The following is an 8,015-nucleotide window of genomic DNA, read 5'->3' as shown; positions in this document are numbered from 1 at the left end:
AAACCTTATACCTAAGATATGAATTTAATTAGAATAGTTTCCAGATTTTGCTCTTTCACTGAATGATGGATGTATTCAACAAATATATTTTTGAGCAATTATTTTTGTGAAAGTCCCAATGCTAGATTCTAAAATCACAAGATGGGTGAGCTGCAGTAGCTAACATGGCTATGTTCATAGTCTAAAAGGGGAAAGCAACACATTTTAAGATCACTGTGATACAATATGATCTATGTAATAAGAAAAACGTGCACAAAGCAGTGTTCCCCAAATGGTGGCTCATGATTTCCTAGATGTTTATGAAGTATTTATGCAAGTTTGTGCCATCATGATATCTTTGTTTTTAGGAAATCAATTAATAAATAAAGTAAATATGTTTTACTTTAAAAGAATGCAGTTTGAGCCGGGCTCGGTGGCTCAGCCTGTAATCTCAGCACTCTGGGAGGCTGAGGTGAGTGGATTGCTTGAGCCTGTGGGTTCGAGACCTGCTTGGGCAACTTGGCGAGACCTCATCTCTACAATAAATCAAAAAATTAGCTAGGCGTGGTAGCGCATACCTGTAGTTCCAGCTACTTGGAAGGCTGAGGCAGAAGGATCGCCGGAGCCCAACAGGTCAAGGCTGCGGTGGCCAGGACCGGCCACTGAACTCCAGTCTGGGTGACAGAGTGAGACTCCAACTCAAAAAAACCCCATAAAACAAAAACAGAATGCAGTTTGATAGTGTCTGAGAGGAGATGGTGGGCTTGGGCAGAGATCCATAGAAGGTACATTATGTGCTTTTGAGCCAATCATTCAGTTGTTTGTTTACACACTCAGGATACATTTTTACCACCACATAGTCATAAGCTATTCTTCAATATTGGATATATTTTAATAAATATTGAGGTGCAACTTATATAGAATAACATCCATTCCTTTTAAGTATATGATTCAATAAATTTTGACAAGTGTATTTACCTTGCAGCATGACTACGATTAAGATATAAAACACTTCCAGTACCCCAAAGACATACCTCATACCCCTCTGGAGTCTAGAAGAGCTACCCTATTCCCTAGGCACTCAGTGATCTAGTTTCTACTGTCACAAATTAATGTCCTAGAATTTCATCTAAAATTAATCATTCAGTGTGCACTCTTTTATGTCTGAATTATTTCATTGAACATAATGGTTTTGAGATTCTCCCACATTGTTATATGTATCAGCAATTGATTTTACTTGCTGTGTAGAATTCCACCATATGAATATATTGTCTATAATTTGTGAAAAGAATGGGTCTTATGCAGTTGTCAGATGCTGTGTTTTATGAATACCAATTAGGTCGATCAGTTTGATAGTACTGTTCAGATTCTCTAGCATTTCACTTTTGCTTAAGTGTTTGGTAAGTTATTGAGAAAAATTTTTTTGGAATATTTAACTGTTAGTATAGATTTGGATATTTCTCCCATTATTTCTCCCATTGTTTTGTGTTATTAATTTTGAATCTTTGTTATGAAATTGCACATACATTTATGATAATTATATCTTCTTGAAGAATAATCTTTTTATTATTTTCAAGTATTCTTTTTATCCATTTTAGCTCTTTTTTTCTCAAAATGGTATAAAAAACTTTTCATTTTTATATATTCCCCCCTCTTTTGTGCCTTTGCTGTCATTTTTACTTAACTTTTACATATGTTATAAGCTGTCTTGAAGTGATATTATTATTATTTTTTTTTAAACAAACAATTGTCGGCCTGGTTTGGTGACTCAGCCTGTAATCCCGCACCTTGGGTGGCTGAGGTGAGTGGATTGCCTGAGCCTGCAGGTTCGAGACCCGCCTGGGCAACTTGGCGAGACCGCATCTCTACAATAAATCAAAAATCAGCCGGGCGTGGTAGCGCATGCCTGTAATTCCAGCTACTCGGAAGGCCGAGGCGGAAGGATCGCCGGAGCCCAGCAGGTGGAGGCTGCGGTGGCCGGGAGCGGCCACTGCACTCCAGTCTGGGCGACAGAGTGAGACTCCGACTCAAAGAAAACAAACAAACAATTGTCTTATAAAGTAATTACAAGAAGAAAAAGAAATCTTTTTAATATACTCACATTTTCCATTTCAGGTGCTCTTTGGGAAATCTGACAAATCTAAGTTTTCCTCAATTCAAATTTTTATTATACCCGACAAACAACATTTTACATTTTGCATAATATTACTGACAAATTCTCTTAGCTTTTGTTCATCTAAATTTCCTTATTTAATGCACATTTTTGTAGAGTATTTTTATTGAATATAAAATTCTAGACTGACCTTTTTTTCTTTCAATACTTTATATACAATGCTTCATTTTTCCCCCTTGCTTCTATAGTTTCCTATTAGAAATTATTCATAATTTTCTTTTTCTGTTGTAAAGCATCTCCGCCTCCTGTCCCTTGGCAGCTTTCAAGCTATCCTTTTTTCTTTTTTCAGTTGTTTAACTATTATATGTCTAAGTGTAGAATTCTTGATCATGTTTTGGGCTATCTGAACTAGGTGGATCTATAAGTTGATATTTTTTATGCAATTTGAACAAACTTAGGTCATTGCATACCAAATATACTTTCTATCTCATTCTCATTCTCTTCTTCTGGAACTCTAATTACACATCTACTAGATAATTTGATATTGTTCATTATCTCCATGAGGATTTGTTTATTTTTTCAATTTTTTTCCCTGTGGTATGCAGACTTCACCATTTATATTAATTGTTCTACAATTTTTCAATTAATTACAAATTCATTCATTTATCTGTGAGCCTCCTCACTTACCTTTTTTTGTATGCTAGGCTTCTCCTATATCGAAAGATAATTCATACTTTAGATAAAATCCTTCTTTGTCATCCTCTTTGACAGTTTATAAAGGCAAACTTAAACTCCATATGTATACTTGTTTCTTACTTCTGCAACAAGTTTCCATATATTTGTTAGCTTACAATAACACAAATGTTGTATCTGCAAGTTTGGGAGGTCAGAAATCCTAACAACAGGGTGTTGGCAAGACTGCATTCCTCCTAGAGTCTTCAGTCTGTTGCTCTGCCTTTTCCAGCTCCTAGAAGCCAAGTGCCTTATTTGGCTGATACCCCCTTTCCCAAATCACCTCTGACTTTGCTTTCCTCATCACAGCTTCTTTATTTTATTTTTTTATTTTAAGGATGTGGGGCACAATTCAAGATTAGTAATATAAATGGTCATTGTACAGGGAAAGTTTGGGCCTCACTTTGGTTCCCACTTAGATCAGGTATCCTTATTGAGGGCATATGAACCCCTCCCTCCCCTGGCAGTTTCCCATTACTGCCAGTTCCTTTCTTATAGTATTGTAATACATGTTCAGGGTCCGCTTATGAATGAGAACATGTGGTACTCAGTTCTTTGTTTCTGTGATAGATCACCGAGTATTATAGACTCTAAATCCATCTACGTTACTGCGGAGTTCATATGACTCTGATGTGCCGGTGAGTACATTGGACCCAACCAGATGATCCAGGATCACTTTCCCACACCAAGATCCTTAACTTAATCACAGCTGCAAAATCTTTTCTGCTCTGTGACAGGTTCCAAGTATTAGGACATGAACATCTTTGAGGATTGTCAATTGGTCTGCCACAGTATAATTATGCTTTAATTTGGACTAATTATACCAATTTCTATGTTATCATTCTCATATACAATGGTCAACACACATAAACAAAATGTCTTCTCACATCTGGCCTAGAATTGAAATAATGAGAAATTGAGTTTAGATAATTAAAGACCTTCAGAAATTTGAAGATTTTTCTTGCAAATGCCTCTTTATCACACATTGACATTGATGTATAATATAGAAGTGAGAGCAAAATATATAGGAGCTTTGTAAATGCAATTTAAGATGTTCTGTGCTAGATCTGAAGCCTCCATTTTATCAAACTTTTTTTCTATAGCACATGTAAAATGTAAAATTATACGGAACTAGACTTTTCATCTATTTTGAACAAGGATTATTCACACCTTCAGTGTCATATTAGAAGAGAACTGTTTGCAAAGTATCTCCTGAGAAAGCTTCTTTCAACTTGTCATTTAGAAACAAATCACAAAGATTATTTTTGGAGCAAAATCAAATTTTTCAAGCATGAGAGTTTGAATGTAGTTAAAATTTAAGTTCACACTATGATATATATTCTGTTTTCAAACCAAGCACGATACTATATTTTAGACTAGTTAATGACTAAGCATGTTTTTATTTATCAACTTGAAATAAATTAGAATAACCAATAATTTATTAAAAGGCAAAAGCTAACACTTGGTGCTACGTAGTATAAATTAAAGATTTCATTAAATGAACCTAGCAATAAAATCATACTGACCTAATATAAAGACCTTTTAATCAAAAACCTGTCCTTTATTACATATCATACATTTTCTAAAAGGGAACATAAGATTGTATTATTATGAAATAGTCCATAAGTCAAACAATATTGGAAATGTTTATGTGGAATTAGGGAGTTCAGAAGTGAGTTCTTAGTTGAGTTGGGGAAAACTGAGTTTAAGGAAAGTTTCCTGGAGGAGGTAAGTACTGAGCTTATTATGGAAGCATTAACAGAATTTAGCCAACAAAGGATAAGTAGATGGGAAGAGGGAGGAGACGTCACTGCAAAGATAGAGGACAGCATGAGAAAGATTGCCATTGAGATGATATTTCTGATTCATAAGAAAAATACTGACATAGTGAGTTTAAAAGATGAGAATAGAGAGGTCAGTGGGGAAAGACCATAAAGAGTTTAAATGCAGCATAAAGAACACGATCTTGATACCTCAGTGAAAGGAGAGTGAAGAGTGCCCATCAGGAAAAGGATACATGAGCTCTGTGGTTTTGATGGATCACTATAGAAGCTTCATGAAAGATAAATTGTGAAAAATGGAGCTGAGAACATAATTCCTAGAAATGAGTTGATGAGATGTGTGGTGCAGAAGAAGAGAGAAGATAATATTGGCAAGAGTAAAGAAGAGGGTAGACACAGAGCAAGTGTTAAGAAGGACCACGGGAAGACTTCCAGCCTTCTCAGTGGTTTCTAGTAACTGAAAAAGCAAACTGATGATAAAGATTACTTAAATCAAGGTATGTTAAGACTTAGGTACTCTGGGACATCCAGGTGCCAAAGAGTGGTAAAAACATGAGAGTATTTGAGATTGCTCAGAGGGATGTTTAGGAGAGAAGAGAAAGGCAACTTTGGGGAGGACAAGTGAGGGGTGCAGAAGGAGAAGGGGAAATGGTCAGGAGTGTGGGGAGAATCAGGCGAGCCTGGTGGCCTGGAGGACAACTGCCAACATATGTGGCATTTTCTACGTGTCAGACACTTTGCAAAGACTTCCCATATATTAACTTATTTGATTTTTTTTTATAACAAAGCTTGTCATATTTCACAGATGTGGAAACTGAGACACAAATTGTATAAGTAAATTCCCCAGCATCATGTGTCCACAAAGTTGGAGAGCCAGGATTTGAACTGAGACAGTCTGACTCTGGAGCCTGGACTCTCAAGAAGGGAGTGGTGAACACCGTGAAAAGTATCAGAGAGCTACAGGAAGCTAGGGACAAGGCATGAATTTTGAATTTTGCAACTAGGAGTAAATCATCATAGGGTAATCTCAGTACTAACAGATTGGAAGGTAGAAATGAGTAAGAGGGTGTAGTAAAATATGGATGTGAAAAGTGGCAGACTTAGACGTATTTATTTTATATAGTTGCAAACATCATGTACATTTACTTTTGCATTCCACAGATATTTGATTGCTAAATATGACACCATGCTAAATAAGACAAACATGGTCCCCAGCTTCATAGCTTATGTTTGAGTAGGTGCAACCTCGCTACTTGGAATTATTTCATTTATTGGTTTTGCCTGTTGCTCTGGAAGAAATAAATCATTCCATTTAAAAGAATGATGGGGGCAAGTGTTCTTAAATAATGTCAAGAAAGGGAACATCTAATCTGAGATCTGAGTGGTTACAAGGAGCTTGCCAGTTGAAGAGTTAGGGTAAAAACTTCCAAAATGAGTAAAGGCAAAGTTCCAGATTTCCAAATGTGTTTAGCAATTTTGATAAATAGGGGGAAAAGTATTAATGTGGAAAATCAATGGAGCAGAATGTGGTAGTAAAAAGAAAACTGAGGAGATCAACAAGCCAGGTAAGGAGACAGGCCACGCAGTCTCATTGCAGAATAGGAATCTGCATCTTATTCTAATCAAAAACTGAAATGCTTAAAATGTTTAAGCTGGAGAGACATAATTTGGACCAGTTTTTAAAAATATTATTTTGACTGCTGTGTGTAAACCAAATTGAAAAACAAGAGCGAAAATGAGGAAATCAAGTAGCCAAGACGTGAGATAATTTGGACCAAGTTTGGCAATAAAGATGGGGAAAGACATGTATTTGAGAAAGCAAAAGTTAACAAAATAAACAGGCAAAATATTACAGTAGAAATAAAAGCAAGAGTAGAAATTATTATGCTAAATATTCATGGGCTGAATTCTTCATTCAAAATTGAAGAATCTCATATTTCGTTTGAAAACCAAATGCAGCTTCATGTTGTTCGCAAGTTGTGTACAGTCAAGTAACAAGAGTTAAAAATGGAGAAATGGTTAGAGTGACCAGAACAATTCAGGTCATAGGAGATCAGAAATGGTGACAGTAACATCTGATTAGTGAAATGCAAGTGTATTATAAAATGACAGAAGTTATCATCCCAAAGAAAAGATGGTTGCCATAGTCCTCTATATATCCGCCAACATAGTATTCGCTATTTGAAACAAAAAGCAAGAAACAGAACAAAATTGGAAATACAAGAAAATTCAGACAAATGCACAATTTTATTGGGATATTTTTTGTCTATATTTTCAGAAGTTGACAGATTTTAAAGATAAAAATATAAGAACAAGTGAAATTAGAATCAACAGTTCAATTTTATACCCTCAAACCAAATCTCTCCACAAAAAGCCCAACAAAACAAAAAAATGCAAACCCTTGCTAACCGTGTAACAAAGACATAGAGATTATCACAAATGTCAGTTTATGTAAAAGTAGAGAAATAGATATCTAAGTCCAGCCCAGGTGATTTGAGAACTCCTCAGGAGCCGAAAATCAAGGGGAGACTGAGCACAGCAGAGTGGAGTGGAGTGAGGAAGAAATGATGGCAAACCAGAGAGAAATCATCCATATTTGTGATAGGTCCCTTCTTGGGACAGCATTGTGAGACCTAAGGAGTAGAGAATTGTGACCTGGGCAATAAAATGGTGGAGGCTTGGAGGTGTGCAGACCAGAGGGCTGTTCATAGGAAGGCATCACAGAAGAGTAAGATGACTCTCAGACTCATCTATGCAAGGAAAGAAGAGCGAGTCCATGGAAATGAAGACTCCTATAGAAGTTAAAGCACATCATGGCAACAGGCAGCAGCAACAGCAACAACAAAACCTATCTGTTCATAAAGACAACATATCGAAGAAATGAAATTTTTCAGCACCGATAGAAATGGGTACGTTTTAATTAAGGAATGCCATAAGCCACTCAAATTCATACTCCCTAGGGAGAAAGACTTTGAAGGGTAGCAGAATATGCCAGTCCAAAATATGCCCATTTGCCATAAGAATTATTTTGAGCGGAAGCTAATGGAGAAGCAAATAGAAGAAGAGCTGTCTGGCCTCCTAAAAGTTACTTTGCCTGAAAGTAAGACATACATTTATAAAGACATACCCCTTCCCATCTGTATCAGAAAGGATGAAAGGACTGAAGTTAATCACTGGGACCACTGTAGACCCTTCCCAGCTGGAGATGGCACCCAAGGAAACTACAGAACAAACCTTACTCACTACTGCTTATCCTCTCCATATTTATCTTCCCACGCCTTGGAGTCCTAATAACTCAGAGTCCTTTTCTTTTGTTTTGTCACTTCTCTAAAAATGTATTACTCTTTTTTGAAGATGCTAAGTCCAAGTTTTAACCACCCTCTCTGCCCCTCATTTCTGAGTGCTCTTAT

The sequence above is a fragment of the Carlito syrichta genome, unplaced genomic scaffold (assembly GCF_000164805.1).
Source record: "Carlito syrichta isolate Samal-C Ts95f unplaced genomic scaffold, Tarsius_syrichta-2.0.1 Scaffold288129, whole genome shotgun sequence".
NCBI classification, from domain to species: domain Eukaryota; kingdom Metazoa; phylum Chordata; class Mammalia; order Primates; family Tarsiidae; genus Carlito; species Carlito syrichta.
Note: the sequence above shows the minus strand (reverse complement) of the source record.